The sequence below is a fragment of the Sinohyriopsis cumingii genome, chromosome 16 (assembly GCF_028554795.1).
Source record: "Sinohyriopsis cumingii isolate HCF-2022 chromosome 16, ASM2855479v2, whole genome shotgun sequence".
In the NCBI taxonomy this organism is placed as follows: domain Eukaryota; kingdom Metazoa; phylum Mollusca; class Bivalvia; order Unionida; family Unionidae; genus Sinohyriopsis; species Sinohyriopsis cumingii.
The window spans coordinates 8,673,308-8,691,818 of NC_142976.1; the positions used below are offsets into that span (position 1 = coordinate 8,673,308).

Sequence of the window (18,511 nt, forward strand, 5' to 3'; positions counted from 1 at the left end):
GGTTTGTAAAATGTCAGTCAAATCGTCTAAACTCGCAGTGCAGTTCAGCGAATCAGGAGGTAATTAATTACCAACCTCGCTCTTCTCATATTCTTCATATCTATGGTCCATATCATCCTTATTATGTGTCAAAGGGTTCTTTGACTTACATTTCACATTGACTACAGGGACAAAAGGGTTTACTGCATACCAAGATCCTTGCTTCGGGAGATGCCCTTGAGCATACCAGAGAATACTTACTGATTGTTGAATGTCATACTGGTACGTCTGCGGACGGTTCGAAAGTCGTGTTCAATAATATATGCACATCGTCGCACGTGTCTTGAACATTGACGATTTTTCTGCTGTTTGACGTTTGGAAACTGTTAAAAGGTACGATTATTCACGATAACATTTAGCTTTCAATGCCCTTGATGTGATTTACATTTTAAAAAAAATCTTTTCTTGTTTTAATAAAATATTTCTGTTTATACACCTTAGTTGTATCCATTTATTTCGCATATGCCGATAATTTTTAATAAACGTTCATGGTGACAAAGTAAGATGTGAAAATGCTTTACTAAAGCAAAGTGAGCGCCATCCAAACTGGCTGATTATAACAAATACTATTTAGTTTAATATAACTGTTAAATCTGTATCCTTATGTGTCTATGCAATATTTATTAACAATCATAACAATATATTTGTGATGCATTTTCCCCGAGAAAGATAAATCATGGCAAGATTAATATAAACTACAAATATTAAATCTGGCATGAAATGTGCATGGAAATCTAAAGATGTTAAAGTTATGAACATGAATTTGTAGCTAACTTTATCGAATGCCTTCTCCTGATCTAGGCAGATGAAGGGATTGGGAATTTAATTTTGCTATGTATAGTCACAGATGTTGAGAATCAAATGGTCATTATTGAAACTTTAACGTTTTCTTTTTAACTCAGCATCTTGGATCCATGTGTATGATGGCTGGCATAACATTACTAGACTTAACTAGCCAATAACCTTTTTGAATTTACTGCATTATTATTAAATGAAATATAATATATTACAATTAATAATTAGATGATTCCAATTTTTGGTTGACAGTAACTTAATACAACGGTGAGTGGAAATAGACATTGTAAAAAGATAACAACACGTGGACAATATAACATTATAGCAACTGAGTCATTTTAAAACGGTATTCACACAGAAAGTGCAATACACTATATACTCGTGAATGCATTCTTGTCCCATCTGATGTGAAGACTGTAACTTACACATCATGTTATGAAATTCACCTGGTGAGATTGATTTGGAATATTAGGTTATTAGGTTGTATCATAATTATAGCACACATTTATGTTGTTTTAAAAAACTACAAATAATGGACAAATTCAAATATGTAAATTAGTGCATAGGATGCATTTGTTCGTAGATAAAATGGTCATTGAATTAATTCAAAATCCATGGTACTACATGATTAGGGGTCTATAGCAAAATTATGTAGTTTTTGCGTGTGCTAACCTATGCAATTTAAAATTAGTTACAAATTATAAATACATGCTGATACTTACATTCTGCAGACGATGCATGCCCATCAGGAAGTCAAACTCCTTACTATCCAATGTATGACACGAAACGCACCTCATCATGTAAAATTTAATTTGCCTGAATAGAGATTTTGTTAAACATGTGGCTCTGATTTTGTATAGAAATATAACAGTGAAGAATTAAAGCATAGAATTAAATCTATACACCAGTATATAATATGTGTACCTGTATATATATCTTATTAAGTACGTCTTCATTTGTGTCTGTGCGCCTAATGCCTGCCTATACGAACGTTTTCTATATAGGCAAATAAGTCAATCAGTTTGAAGAAAACGAACTTTATGGCGCGGGACGCAGACTCCCCTCCCTTCGTTACCAATGATGGGTACAACTTGGAAGTTGTTGAGAACTTCACATACCTCAACCATCTCCAGCTCACTCTCCATTGATTCTGAGGTAAACGGCAGGATTGACAAGGCAGCAGCAGTGATAGGCAGACTGAGCCAGAAGGTCTGGAACAAACCCAACCTCAAACAGAAGACCAAACTGCGTTTCTACCCGGCCTGCGTGATCAGCTCACTCCTCTACAACAGGGAAACATGGACCACCTATGAGAGACACGAGAGGAAACTTGAGATAACTGCGTCGCATTTTCCACATCCAGTGGCAGGACAAAGTACCCAACACAGAGGTTCTGGAACGCCCCAACATGAACAGCATGTTCTCCATTCTCAGCGAGAGGCGCCTTCGCTGTCTCCGCCATGTCAAGAGAATGGACCCAGGTGGCATTCCCAATGACATGTTATACGGGGAGTTAGCAGAAGGCGCACGATCAACTGGATGACCACGTCTGCGCTACAAAGGTGTTTGCAAGAAGGGCATGAAGACGGCTATCATTAATGTCAACGACTGGGAGAGCCGTGCTAACGACCGTTCCACCTGGCGCCTAGCTGTCAGACAGGGTGTTCAAAAAGCCGAGGAAGACGAAGACACAAACATAAAACAAGCTGAAAAGAGAGCTAAAAGGAAGTAGAAACAACAACTTACTCTGGAGCTACGCATCATCTCCCGTAGACGGGCGGATGTATGGGCAGCCATCCCCGCCAAAATTACATTAATCAAATGATCTAGTATGAAATCAAATGATTTAACCTAGCAAATGAAATGATAAATCCAGATAAAATGATTTAAAGAACAAAACGGATTGATGAAATCTGCTTCCAAATGACTTATTATTAAATGAAATTACGTAGTATGAAATAAAATGATTTAACTCAACAAATGAAATGATGAATTCAGATTCAAAATGATGTGGTATTAAATTAAATGATTTAAAGAACAAAACGGATTGATGAAATCTGCTTCCAAATGACGTAGTGTTAAATGAAATTGTGTAGTCTAGAATTAAATGATTTAACCCAAAAATGAAATGATATATTCAGATTCCAAATGATCTGGCATTAGTTGAAATGGTCTGAAGAACAGAATGGAATGATCAGCTCATATTCCAAATGATGTGGTATTAAATGAAATATATGGAATGTAAACGGTCTGATCAAAGTGTAAATCAGCTAGCGTAAATCCAAACAAACACGGGGGGGGGGGGGGGCGCTCTGTTATCTATGACGTATGATGTCAGCGCGCTGAAACATAATCGACGGGCGTATTTACAGCATTCGGTTGAGATTTTTGCAGACGACAGTTGGACAGCAAAGCAAAGGTGTTTCTTTTCGTATTTTATAAACAAGAACCATGTTTTCCAATCAGCATAAAGTGATTTTATCCACATTAATGAATGTGCGTGTATTTTTTTTCTTTAAGTTCTGCCCTGTACTGCGCGTGTTTCTTAGGTTTCAACAAAGCGAGATCTATCAACTAAAGAGATTAAGTCTTGATTTTATTTGATCAATATTAATTACCATGTTTAATGACCTTACATACTAAGCCAAAAATGTGTTTCCCGTCACTTCTGGTATATTTTACATTACCGGCCCTACGTGCATACGCATTATTCGTCCAAGGTCTATATGTTATCGATTCTTCTTTTTCCGCCATTGAATCCAGTTTGCAACGACATATTAGTGGGGTTTTTTTTCTTTCTTCTTTTATATTTCCTCTTTGATATCGAATATAATTTTTCTTAGAATCCCTTATTCACGACTCTTAGCGTACTTCAAACACCCCACTCTCCTTTCCAAACGTATTGAAAATTTGGGGGTGGGGAGGGAACTTAGTCATATATTTTGAAAGAATAATACGTGAACAATAAACAGTTACCTCCTTTGGGTTGTTTTATGGCGAAGAAGCAGCACAGATCATGTTTGGATAAACCCAAAAATTTAGCAAATGATGTATGAAATAAACAAGGAAAGGCCATGGATTCTATCAGAATTTTATGTAAAAAAAAAACAACAGCATCAGCGATTTGTAAGTGATACCACGTAGCCCTTAGGGTAAAGACGTGTTCTCTCTCTCTCTCTCTCTCTCTCTCTCTCTCTCTCTGCCATAGAACGGTCGAAGCTTGTACTTTCTGCTCTCTGCTGACTGCTGGACCCATGCTAGATTTTACCTGATATCCATCGATTTAAGTAGTGGCTATTTTGGTATTTATTTGTACCTAGCTCACTTGCCTGTTTCAACATAAAAAAATTCTCAAATAGTAAACAAACAAAAATATAATAACGAAATGAGCAAACTTTTAAAAAAAAGTTTGAATTTAAAAATACAAAAAGGTGTTAAAAAAGTTGCGAACTCTTGTTAGACAGCCTGAAACATAGAAAGATAAATGTGGGTATCAATATAAAAAGGCGATACATTTTCAAGATAAAAACTAAAAAAGTAAAATTGGGGTGAGCGAATTTGAAAGAAATTTTGAACATAAAAATGCCAAAAAAGGTATTTACAAAAGAATTGGGATGCTGCAGCGAGTGTCGAACTCTCGTCTTGTTTTACAGAAGCGAAGCATATTTTAACACTTTTCTACTTTGATGTCCTTGGCAGTGCCAACAAGAACAAAATATCAATAATAATAATAATAATAATAATAATAATAATAATAATAATTATATGTCATGTCAAAAGTAACAAATTGTCATTGCCACAAGAGCAATGTTTGTTTTAAAGTATAAATACATTCGAACTTTGCATGCAAGCAGTGGCGTACTAAAGGTAAATGGCGTCGGGACGACGATGATAGCCTAAGTTTTTTTTGATGCCACAACACCTCTGGCGTCCATCTATGGTTTTGGTGTCCCAATGCCACTAGCGCCCGGAGCAAACACTCCGTCCGTACCCCCACCCTCCTTTACAACACTATGCATGCAAGTTTATATTATATACTTCCTACTCCTGACATCATATACCTAAAATCAAGGTTTCTTAATCGTATGCTTCCAAATATAAGTCAAGCCCAATAGCTCAGTGGAGCACCCTTCCCCCAAAGGTTTGATCTCCTTGTCATGCCACTTAATATCAGATAAAATGAATGAGCGATATTGGTTTATTACTAATATAGTCCATTTTAGTCAGAAGAGATTCAAACTTAGAATTAAAGTAGGACATTATCATCCTTGTGTATTCCGAGACGAGAAAACATAAGGTAGCTAGGGTAAATCACCCTCAGCTGATGATGTGATAATCTGTGGAAGTGAGAAAATATAATTTATACGTTTGTGTAATTGTGTCACATACACACAAATATGTGAACCAATTCCACAAAAGCACTGTACCTCATCATGAAATATTTAAGTCCAATTTTCATCGGTTCCCAAAGGTGTTTTAGCAGAAGAGTTTTTTTTAGGTGATCACAAATATATACAATCGGGTTAAAAATAATGTTCAAGCAAAAAATAAGCAGCCTCCAGCTCATCATCATTACCATTAGGAGCACTATCATCATTGTTGTCATCACCATACCATTATATCAATTTAGATAATTCATTTTCTTCTTGTTCTTGCTTTTCTTCTTCTTCTTCTTCTTCTTCTTCTTCTTCTTCTTCTAATACTAATAGGAAGAGGAATAAATAGATTTATTTATTTATTTATTTATTTATTTATTTATTTATTGTCATGGTAGCTTATAACTTTTCAGTACTGACTAATTTTAAGATCAACGAATAACAGCGTTGTCTCCAAAATTGTATAATCCTCTCAGTTTTACAGGCTTCCACATATCAAGAAACTCAGTGTATATGTTGCTTTACTTCTTATATATTGGTCACTATAAAGGAGGATGTACTTAAGGCATGACATTGTTTTTTTGGCTATATTTTAAATGTATTACCAGTAAACGGTAATAATATATGGCTATATGTATATTAGAAGTAACATTGAAGAAACTATGGCCATTAAAATATTAAAATATTACATTAAAATAAATAATTTAAAATAAAAATTAAAATTAAATTAAAATAAAGATTTGAAATGATATTAACATGGAAGTTTATAAACGTTTATGATTAAAATTTACACGAACTTCGTGCATGCAACATTCGTGCAACAAGTTTTATCAATTTACATAATAATTAAATAGTTATTCTTTTGTAGTTTCTATTTCTGTCCACATTTTATCTTTTTCATAAGCCAAACTTTTAGTTTTTTTTCTTCCAATATATATATATATATATATATATATATATATATATATATATATATATATATATATATATATATATATATATATATATATATATAACCTAGTACCAAAATGACAACTTTGTATTTTATAAGAATATCTAGTTTGAATGAATTATTAATGTCAGGTAGTTTCATAATTCCATTCCAGTTTCCATCTGCATATTATTTCTGGTCCGTCTACATTTTTAATAAAAACGAAGATGGAACCTTCATGGCAATAAATGGTTTTGTAAAGTTCCTTGAAAAATTGTGAAAGCAAAATATTGTACAAGAATCATAGCGACATGATACTGGAATAATTCAGAAAGAAGAAAAGAAATTGATTCCACTGCTGTCTTTCTTTCGATATATGTTTCAACGCTACAAGGACTTCCATATTTGTAAAGTGGTATGTGATGAGCCCTTAGAAAGACAAACTGTCCACATCTTCAAAAAGATCAAGCAAATCAACATGGAACGTGTATCAACAATTAGCATCTCTTGCTACTTTAAGTTTGGGTCTATATGAAGTGTTACAACTCTACGGTGTTAAACTAAGTAACAGAAACAAGCGAAACCGTAAAGTTTAAGAAAAGCTAACTTTGTGCACAATCAACAGATTTATTATGTCAAGTAAATTTTTCTTCTTCTTCTTCTTCTTCTTCTTCTTATTATTATTATTATTATTATTGGTGAACATGATATTTGTGCTGCTGGTGTCTTTAATTTATTCTCTTGATATTGTTTTATTGTGGTGCTGTACACACCCTCAAGCACTTCTCCGCATTTTTCTGACATGACTGGAGGTGCCATTCAGTTATTGGTCTAAGTGGTGCTAAATACTGATGATGATTGTAATGTTTTGTTATTGAAGAATAACTCCAGTAGGGATCTATAACTTTTCTCATGATTTTATTCCATAAAATATGTATATATGTCAGCAGTATCACATGTGCAGGCGCGCACTGAGAAAATGTTTTGAAAAGAAGAGCGATAGGTGCATTCCAATCAATATGTAAGGTATGTACAGCAAGTATGACTTAGAACGCGATGAGAATAATGATAGCGTATGACATGAAATTAGTGTTACGTATAAATATGAGTGACAACATCATACGTGGAAATTTTACTATAAGAAATTTGTTCAAAGTATAAAGACTTAGTTTCTAATGATTCGACGCCAAACTATATAAACAATATGTTCAGTAAAAGGAAAAATAATGTCAATATAGTTTCTGGTCTATCGATACATCGCTCTATGCAAAATTATAACTTTCTTCTTTCTAAGCCCGAAATGGAATTGCATAAAAATAGTTTGGGTCCAATCATTTGGAACTGTTTACCTAAGGATGTTAAAGAAGAACCATCAGAGCACCCCTTTCGTCACAAGCGTTTGAAATGGGTACAATCTAAATAATGTCTATAACCGGTTATGATCAGCATCCCCCCCCCCGGTGTGTGTGTGTGTGTGTGTGTGTGAATGAAAAAGCTTTCATATAAAAAGTGGCATGCAACAAATTGTTGGTTTAGTACGTATGCTACGTTAGGTCGTTAAACATGGTTATTACTATTGATCAAATAAGATGAAGATTTAATCTCCTTAGATGATAGTTCTAGCTGAGATGAAGCATTGAAAACTCGTGCAGTACAAGGCAGATTTTAAAATAAATTACACAGACATTCATTAATGTGGATAGTCACTTTATCCTGATTGGAAAACATAGTTCTTGTTTGTATCAAATGAGAGGAAACACTAACCTTAGCTGTTAAATGTCGTCTGCAAAAATCTCAGACGAATTCTGTAAATACGCCCGTCCATTGTAAGTCTGGCTAACAGCGCCCCCTGTGTTTGTTTGGATTTACGCTAGCTGTTTTACACTTTGATCAGACCGTTTACATTCCATACATTTCATTTAATACCACATCATTTGGAATATGAGCTGATCATTCCATTCTGTTCTTCAGACCATTTCAACTAATGCCAGATCATTTGGAATCTGAATACATCATTTCATTTTTGGGTTAAATCATTTAATTCTAGACTACACAATTTCATTTAATACTACGTCATTTGGAAGCAGATTTCATCAATCCGTTTTGTTCTTTAAATCATTTAATTTAATACCACATCATTTTGAATCTGAATTCATCATTTCATTTGTTGAGTTAAATCATTTCATTTCATACTACGTAATTTCATTTAATAATAAGTCATTCGGAAGCAGATTTTATCAATCCGTTTTATTCTTTAAATCATTTTATTTAATACCACATCATTTGGAATTTAAAATCAAGATTTCATTTGTTGAGTTAAATCATTTCATTTTAGACTACATCATTTTATTTAATAGCACGCCATTTGGAAGCAGATATCATCATTCCGTTTTGTTCTTTAAATCATTTTTTTAAATACCAGATCATTTCATTTAACGCCACATCATTTGAAATCTGAATTCATTATTTCATTTTTTGGGTTCAATCATTTCATTTCATGCTACATCATTTCATATCACACAACATCATTAGGAATCTGAATTCATCATTCCGTTTGTTGGGTTAAATCATTTAATTTCACTCTACATCTTTTCATTTAATACCACGTCATTTGAAATCTAAATGCATCATTCGGTTTTGTTCGTTAAATCATTTCATGTGACACCACATCATTTGGAATCTGGATTTATCATTTCATTTGCTAGGTTAAATCATTTGATTTCATACTAGATCATTTGATTAATGTAACTTTGGCGGGGACGGCTGCCCATACGGATGCCAGGATAAGCAGTTAGCTTGGTCTCAGGCTCATGTGAAACTACCTCCCACATTGGGCCAGTTTCGTATTTTGTTTAAAGAATACCAAAACATCCCTGGTTTTGCTCATTGGTTATAGTAACTGTTGAAAAAGATCTTGCATATCTTATGCATTTTTCAAGGATCTTTTAATTCTCCATTTTTTGGTGTATGATTGATGTGTGATGCGTATTGTAGAGTAGACAGCTTGGCCTTACTTCAGTTGTGCATCTTTCAAAACACTGCTAGCTCCACTTTGTCATTTTCGCTACCTGATTGTTAAATTTGTACATATTTGCTAATTCATTCATTGTACTTTCAGAAGCCGGTATAGTCTAGTCTGGAACAATTAATTTTCCCTATTTTAACTGCTAAAGATAGTGTTCTTTAAACTATTCAGGCTGGTTTTTTTTTTTTTTTTTTTTTTTTTTTTTTTTTTTTTTAGGCATAAGGGAGCAGTCATTTTATGTAACTAAATGCATATGTACAATTTCCACAAGTATAACGTCTCAGGAAATTTCAGCGCCAAGATATGAGGTAATCATAGGGATACATATATTCTCTCCAGTGTGCACGTTGCAATTTGTAAACAACTTCACTTTATACCCGCCACTCTCTCAGAGTTAATAGCTGTAGAGCGCCCCCGACTGAACAAAGTGAGATAGGTGATCAGTCCAGTGATCAGGAAAAGCAGTCATCAATGGAAAGACGCACTGTTGTAAGCAGTACTATTTTGGAAATCCCAAACGTTATGCTGGAGAAATAACGCAGAAAGTTTAATAATTCAACGCTGTTTACAGAAGGTTATAAGTGTCAGACTTGATGACAGTCTGTTATTAAAGATGTTTGACATTGTTAGACACCTCTAACCATTGTATATGTAAGTTCAATCACAGGAGGCTGACGTTTTATTAATAAAGACGTACGATGAAATCTCTAATACCACCAAATCACGTTATCGGTACTATAAATTAACATGATAAAAGACGCATAACAACAGTCGAATCGAAGGGTGGCGTCACGCTTGCACTCCTTTTGTTAATTTATAGTTCTCCATACGGCAACGATTTGTGGAAAATATTCATCGATAATATCATTGACATTTTTCTTCAGCTCGTCGACGTTAAATCCGAGAAGTTTAAATGTTGGCAGATATGCCTCTGACAACGGATTTTTTTAGGAATATTTGTTTATGTGGGTATTTATTGCCATTAATCGCAACATATTCACCGCTGGCTTCAATCACCGCTTGCACAAAACTTAGTCCTACAATGTAAGACATAGCACATGTTGTATTTAGTTAAGTACTATGTCTTACTCTCCAATTAAGGGGCTTGTATAGTGTGTACAGATGTCAGTTGAAATCGGAATGAATAGTCTAAAGTTTCAGGAATATCTCGCATATTAGGCACTGCATATATCGACACTCATCCACTAATTTATGTGTAATTAATATACTTACTGTGCTGGCTTTATCCTGGCTGAATCAAAATATGACACTAGCAAATGAATGCATTTTCATGTTCTATTGACATGCATTTGAATTTTTTGCAATGCAGCGGTAGTCAAGGTATGCCAAAGTATGTTTAAGTAGGTTAATGTGGCGGATATATTTCTTGAACAAAATGAAACATTGCTTTACAGTTCCAATTGGCATAATATATTTTTATTCGTTTTGTTAATAAACAATATTTCAACTTAACCCGATTTCAGCATTCCTGGCTTTCATCGCTTTCCAGCCAACTGAAATGTAGGCTAACGAAACTTGAAAACGGGTCCATTTCTTTTGTGAGAATTTGAATTTATTAGAGAAAAGACATCAGGGTAAGTAAAGTCTGACAAAAACATTATAACTTTACTTTGTAGGAAAGCGTCATTATTGGTTGCCAGTTGTGTGTGATATTTCTGAAAATTTGACTTTCGTTATACTGTTAGTCGACATCAAAACACTCTACACAGTGCCATTAGTTAGGCAATAAGACCCATCACCCACCCAGAACAAAAATATCTGGTGATGTCTCTTATGTTATAGGACTAGTGTTACGTGTTTAGGCTTGGATAAACAGTAACACAGAAAGAGCTAAAACAACAAGCTTTTTAAAATTAACAAATAATTTATTTTCCTGGAAAATTCTGTTAAAATGAAAAAGAAGAAGAACTTACGGTTTCAAGAATCAAATCCAAAAATAATCTAAGAATAATCCACTAATTAAATTACAAAAGTCCTAGTAATAAATATTTTAATAATTTCAAAGTCGAATCCTGTTGTAAAATCCAAGATGGATGATGATGACGTATGCTGTAGTGTTTACTGTACTTATCTACAGTTCCTTGTAGAAATACAAATAATGGCACTCCGGTGTTGGAAATCCAAATTAAATTTGTAAGCAATGTCTTTCCAAAATTTCTGTATGAGCTCTCTTCAAAATATTTCCAGAGAATAAAGAATTAATCCTTTTGAAATCCAACTGATCTGAAGAATTATTATAGCTCAAATTCGGCTTCAACAAATTAACTTGACATCAGTATGAAAAGCCCCAGACTGAGAAATCTCTCTCAAAACAAACATTATATTGTATCATAAGTCACAGTTTCAAAATTCCCCTAAGTTGCAAAATCGGAGGGGGGTCACGTGATCATGGTTATATCACATACACAGAATATGGCCTTGATTAGACCAATGATTTTATTCCCAGAATAAAAATTTAGAAAAGGCGTTTACTTCTTAACCCACATAGTCCCATCATGACCTTGACAACAACCAATCATTTTAAAATAAAATAGAACTTTGTTTACTAATTCTGAATCCAGGTCAAAATTTAGATCAACACCTGTTGTTTATGAACTAACAGTCAAGGTCAAAATAATTTCTGAAAAAGAATCATCTCTAGTGAATAAATTTATATTACGATAGCATGTAAGAAAATAAAAAATTTAAAACTGACAAACAAGTTATATATATATATATATATATATATATATATATATATATATATATATATATATATATATATATATATAAAATCAGATATACATATATACATAACACTAGCACAAGACTGATTAACAATCTCAAGGTCCCATGCATTGTGGTTCAGGTGCTTTATTTGTCTGATGATTTCTTCCCTCAGATAATCGCAAATGGGGGAAACTCGTTAATATAACAGGTGAATGACTGGCTTAGTTTGTCACTTATTCGTTTGTGTTCACAATTAATTTCACTGAATAATGTTTTTATATCATCTTCATAAAATGACATCACGCTGGTGTTATCATATTTCCACATAATTTCAGCGAGAAGAGCATTGCCATCCCGAGTGTTGTGAAAAATAGCAACAGAATTTACCATTATCAGGTTTAATTTTTATTGCTTTCCACAGACAAGAAATATTATAATCTGGAATGTTTTTCCAATACTCTTGCTTTTCTGAAATGTAATCAGATTTTTGAGGTTCTGTTGCTCCTTCATAAACAGGGTTCTCTTCTGGCCATCCAAGAATGGTTCTGATCGATGTTTGATATATATATTTACAGTGTAGTCTGGTGTCAATATTTCTGACACGACTGATAATGTTGGCTCATGGACCATAATGGCAATTTTGGATTCTTTTTTTTTTATAATAGATTTAATCCTACGCTGGAATTCACTATTAATCTGTTCTGTTTGATAACGGCCTTTAGGAATACCAACAACGTTCCAGTCTGGAGTTCCATCGGGTTTATTTTGTATAAGAAAACGCTAATGAGTTGTTTGCGTGCAACCTACTGAACGAATTTGATCTAATATTTGGTCAGCTGTAATATACTCTCAATTGTGCTAATGCTATTTCCTTGGATGGAATTGCCGTTGGAAAGCTAACATCAAACTCGGTATTGGTTGAGCTCACTGATATCATGGTTATTTTTGCAGTGTTATATTAATGATGGTTTGCTCGAGTAATTCTTGTGACGTCATTAGTGACATTATTATTATTTACTTCCTGATTTAAATTAGGGATTTTTATTGTTGACACTATCCTTGTTAAAGACAAGAAGGTTTGGTTTCCAGTTGATTCATGGTAAACCTTAATCATTTCTGTGAATTCCTGATCTGATATTATTCCATCATTGAGCCCTGATATCAGTGATGATAATTTGGCGTGTTGCCACTGATAGCAACATTGTATATTCATGTAATTTATCTCAGATTCGGCCAGTGTGGGTATGTGAGAAAGCTTGCCAGTAGCTTCTCAAGGGTCAGTAGTTCTTTCCGGGGATTTCCCAGGTTCTTCCTCCACCATTAATGCTGGCTGCAAGATCACTTCCTGCTGTCAGACTTACAGTTATATTTTTTTCCCATTTTCTTATTGGGGAACACCAGCCAGCTCTGCTAGTTTTTTATTCGCAGCTTGATTTATTATTTTACTAACATTTGACGGCCAATGTGGGTATGTGAGAAAGCTTGCCAGTAGCTTCTTGTGGGTCGGTGGTTCTTCTCTGGGTTTTCCTGGGTTCTTCCTCCACCATTAATACTGGCCGCCATGCATATCCTATCATGTGCTGAAAAATGGTGTTAAACCCCACAACAACAACAACAAAAACAACTAACATTTGAAGGCATAACTTCAGTGCAGGGGGATTTTACTGGCTGAGGTTTTCGTTGTATTAATCATGCTAGTCTGTCCTTGATTGCTGAGAATGCTTTACTAGCAACATTACCAACAGCACCAATACCTTTATCCCCTTTCATTCACATTTGCTTTGCAATCGATATTGCTTTTGGGGCTATCCTTGTGAATAGACCTTGAACAACATCACTGAGTCCATCTCCGTAGGTAACCTTGTATACTGGTAATCATGAATTTATCACCCTGACCATGATTGGTCCATTTTGAGCACTGTGTATGATTCATCTTATTTTCTTGTCACTGATCTAATTGTATACCCTTAATCATAGGCAATTTCATCGGTGAGGGACCGATAAACATTAATGTCCATGATACTGCCTGTAAATAATTTTTGACAAATATCAGCTGCTTTATTAATAATTTCTGGTGAATTATTACCGGCTCATTTTCTGCCAGTCAAAATTTCTAGTTGTTCACCATCAGCAAGACATTATTGGGACATGGAGCAAAAAGACCACATCCTCAAGTAGCAATACCATGTCCAGGTACACCGGGATCAGGTGATGGTTGTCTCCTTTGTCGAGATCATTGCTTTCCTGGCGATATAACTGGCGTTCCAGTACTTTTTTCATTTCATAAACTTCATGAATAAAATCATCACATTCTTTTTTATATTTTTAACTGATTTGTGGAATATCCTTGTACTCACGAAATACCCTAGCAACCCACTCGGTTTCTAGAGTGTTATAAAACTGGCTTCGGAAAATGATGGCACAGCTGATATTCCACCACAGCAATCTTAACAGGATCAGCCATAACTTCTATATAGCCTTGCTGAATAAAATACCTAGTTTTTAATTCTGGTTTAGACAGATCCTTGACAATATTTTTAACGTCTTGAATTTCAGCATGTGTTTTGTTGGCAGACTCCGTAGCTTCTTTAATTTGTTTTGATAATGCTGCCATAACCTGCTGTGATGCCGTTGTAGCCTTAACGATCTTTTTGGTTGGCTCAACAATTGGTTTAAATAATTCTTCTGTATCCTCTGCAAATTCCACTCAAGCTTCCTGATGCTGTTGTAGTTGCTGCTTGACAGAATCACAGACAGAGAAATATTTCTTAGTTGCCTCTAGTTGCTGTCGAGTGAGTTTAGATGTGTGATATTCCATAGTTATCATTATTATTGTTATAATAATGATTTAATTACACCACACTGGAGCAGCAGGGAGGGCGACAAGAAAAACTGAGTGTCTGATGGGTAAATGAACATTAATAAAAAATAAAAACACAAAAGATAAAATAACCCAATTAGAGAAGTATCTGTCAGTTAGAGGCTTCGGTTTGATGTTATTGACCTTGTATTTTCATTTTTCGTATTTCTAAAACAGGACCGCTGCAGAAAGTTGTAAGATTTGCCCTCCCTGCTGCTAATCATCATTTTATTTTTAAAAAACATTAAATTTGAAAGTAATTTTCACTGATTATATTCTCAAAATACAGATTACAATTTACATACTGGTGTTTAAGTATCAAAACATAAGTTGGCATGTTTTCATCTTCCAATGATAGGCCTAACTTGTGGAAGTCGAGCAGTGATAACTGCTCGGTAAATGGTTAATGGTCAGTTGGCTATTAAAACACATGCCTGTGAATGTGTAAGAGTTTTTTTTCCTTCAGCACAATTGGTATCAACACCGCATACAATACATTTCACCTTGGCTTATAACACTACATCTACAGAACTTCATGGCTTAACTGAGGGAGCATCTTGAAATTATGAACTGTTGTAACTCACTGTACATTTAAAGAAGCCACAGGTTGAAGTCGTTTTTGCTTTCCTAACAGAGAAATGCAAATTTTAAATTTTTTTCAAAGCAAAGTTTGCATTTTTTAGGCATCATAATCACCCACTTCACCTAGTAGATGACCCCTGATAATCAGCTAAGAAGCAGAGCTAGCTACCCATAGCAGTAGACGTGTGTTCAGGGCAAATAGAATATCTCCAAAACGTCCTGAATGGCAACTATTTTGAATCAGATCAGGTTGTTTACTACATGTACGGAATGTTTTTCAAAATTATCAGACAAGGAAAGAGTTTGTGTTCGAAGTGTGAGCATCACTTTGTGTCAAAAATTACCCTCAGATGTGAGAAATGCAACCATAAAATTTTGGTTGCAGATCATAAACTTCTTTTGCTTTGAACTTCCATTGACTTGTCAGGTGAAGTGAAGGATATTTTTATGTTTTGTTTTATTATAGCTATCCCTGAATATCAACCTTTTCGACATCATTTTGTGCTTTATCTTTTTAATAAATTTTTATATTCAGCAAATAGATATCGTATTAAATTTTATAATAACTGTCTCTTACCCTTAAGATTTTTTTTATTTGTTGAAGTCAGTCACATCTCCTATTGTTTTTTTCTACTTTATTGTGTATATGCATGTAATTATAATGCATTAGCCTCATGGTACTACATCCTTTTTCAACATACTGTTTACTACTGTGTGAAAGACTCCGTTGAGCCAAAATCAAAGGTACTCTGCCATTATCAACTAAAGGTAAAGATACATCCTTGTCTTTCATGAATTTTCACAACAGGGAAAAACATTTTCACATTTATGAAATTGAAACATTTTGATTGGTTCAGAAAGTTTGGTGTAGTTAACAATGGTTTTTCCTCTGAATTTCTCATGCTTTCACTGAGTTTTAAATATGCATCAGTATCACTTATTTCTTTTCATTTTGCAGGTTTCAGTTGCCAAGTAAAATGTTAGGATTAATTGGTTGGTCTTGCTGAAAAAACCTCATCCAGATACTCATCCTGATCTGTGTGCACCAGGGATTGACTTTGACAGATATAGCATCTGCAAGAGTTATATTTTGTGGTATGTACTTATTTTGACAGAGTGGTTGAAATGCGTAATAACTTGAGCTAAACTTTCTACTGTTAATATTTGTTCTAAACTTCATATTAATATTTACTATCATTTTCTAAACTCCAAATATCATTAAAGTCAGTTGTAAGTAAATAGGGAGTCTGTGGAAAAATTTCTCTGTTAAATTGTGTGAAGTATGTTTTTATGTATAGACAGTTTCGCTGGCCATATTTCATTGGATTTATTTTATATGTTTATTTGTATGCTTAGCATGGTCCCACACAGCAGTATGTCAATGTTCCAACATGGCTTTATGTTTGTAGCATAAATGTTGCTCTATTCCAGTTAACTAGACTGTTGTAACTTCTAAAGCATATTATTTTCTTTACTGTATGGTTGATTCTGTTAGCCAGTACAGTTTGGACAACCTTTTCAGTTTTATCACAGACATCTAACATAGTATCTGTTGTTTACTAATAAAATGTTTAACTTCAAAACTCTTATTGGCGTTCAGGAAATGTAAAGAAATGTTGGTTATGTACTGATGTTATAGGGCTAATCAAGGATGAGAAGCACCTGAGGTTGAACTCAATTGTAAATCTTGGAATGAATGCAGGCAGTCTTAACTCAAAATATAATTATGCTTTTTGCCTCAAAGTAGTGATTTTTCTAAAAGAGTAATAACGTAGTTTTGCATACAGTCGGTTCTCGCTTATACCTTTGTACTAGATAATGTCTAAATATGTGATATGTAGATGATGAAAGCTATTTTGAGGAAAATTGTCAAATTGAAGGTAAATGGGGATAGTTTTGTAAATTGGCCACTGTCAGATTTCTTAACTTAAGACCATGATGTTTTTCAGATATTATTGTTTATGTTTAAAGATATTGGTTAGGTGTTTTGGGCTTGTGCAGTTCTTGAGATTGATGTGAGGTTACTTTACAGTATGTAGATAGTGAAATAACAATAATTGGCTTGGAAGAGCTAGCCATCCATAGCAGTTGACACATTGTTTCATGGCAAGTAGAATTACTCCAAAAAACAGCCTGGATGACAACTACTTTGAATCACATCAGGCTGTTTAGTACACAGTGTTTTTCAAAATTATCACCTTGGGATAGAGCTTGCATTTGTGGTGGGAGCATCCTTTTATGTCAAAAGTAACCATCACTTGTGAAAAATGCAGATAAAGTTTAAGTTTGGGGTCATGAAGCTCTTCTGCTATGAACTTCCATTGACTTGTCAGGTGAAGTGAATGATATTCAAATGTTCTGTTTTATTATAGCATTAAAAAAATATTAACCTTTTTGACCTCGTTTTTTTTTTATTTATTAAGAAATTTTATATTAGGCTTGTGAATATGACATTTTGTGGAAAAACTGATGGGATTATTATGATGGAGATGGAGAAAGAATTAATAACAGAAAGTACAACAGATATATTAGAAACTTAAAAACATATGGAAAAGGACTTGAAGTAAGATGATGCAAGGGAGATAAGGTCGCAACTTCAAATGCTTGGTTATTAATGATTTTGTTGATAGAGTACACTGCATACTATCTCCATAATCAGAGACTGTTTCTAATGTCATTAATATTGTTTATTTCAGAAACCTACTACTATTAAACTCCAATTCAGTTGACATTTCTTTGTTGCAAATTGCACATTGCATGTACTGCAGATGCATTGAGCAGGGCATCGTACTTTGTAAATATTTAGTAGTTCATATTCTTTATTCATTTGGGTTTTTTTCTTTGTTTTTTGTTGGGTATCACATCACATAAGGACTTTTAAAACACTGTTGAGCAGCAAACATGGCTGGCAGTAACTCGTATATAAGAATACACTGCTTTTTGCCTGTTTACACTCATCTGGAACATAGCTTACACTTAGAGAAGTTTAACTGTGATGATGAAGGATTCTGTGTAATATTTTTACATTGATCAAATGAATACTTTACTTAGAGTGCTTCCTATGGATAGGTTTCTGTTTACAAAAAACACTTAAATATGTATTATTGAAAAATGAAAGTGTTGGTTGATGTCAGGGTTCCCACGCTACTGGGAAATTGGGAAAAAGTCGGGAG

General features: G+C 34.1%; 1 protein-coding gene across 1 annotated transcript in view; it reads left to right on the forward strand.

The window, feature by feature from the left end:
* Positions 1 to 9,634: 9,634 nt before the first annotated feature.
* Positions 9,635 to 18,511, forward strand: part of LOC149779903 (uncharacterized) — a 48,449-nt gene continuing 39,572 nt past the window's right edge. Inside the window, exons 1-2 of the mRNA XM_089937329.1 lie at positions 9,635 to 9,817; positions 16,297 to 16,433. The gene's annotated coding sequence lies outside the window, so the exon portion shown is untranslated. The remainder of the gene's footprint in view (positions 9,818 to 16,296; positions 16,434 to 18,511) is intronic.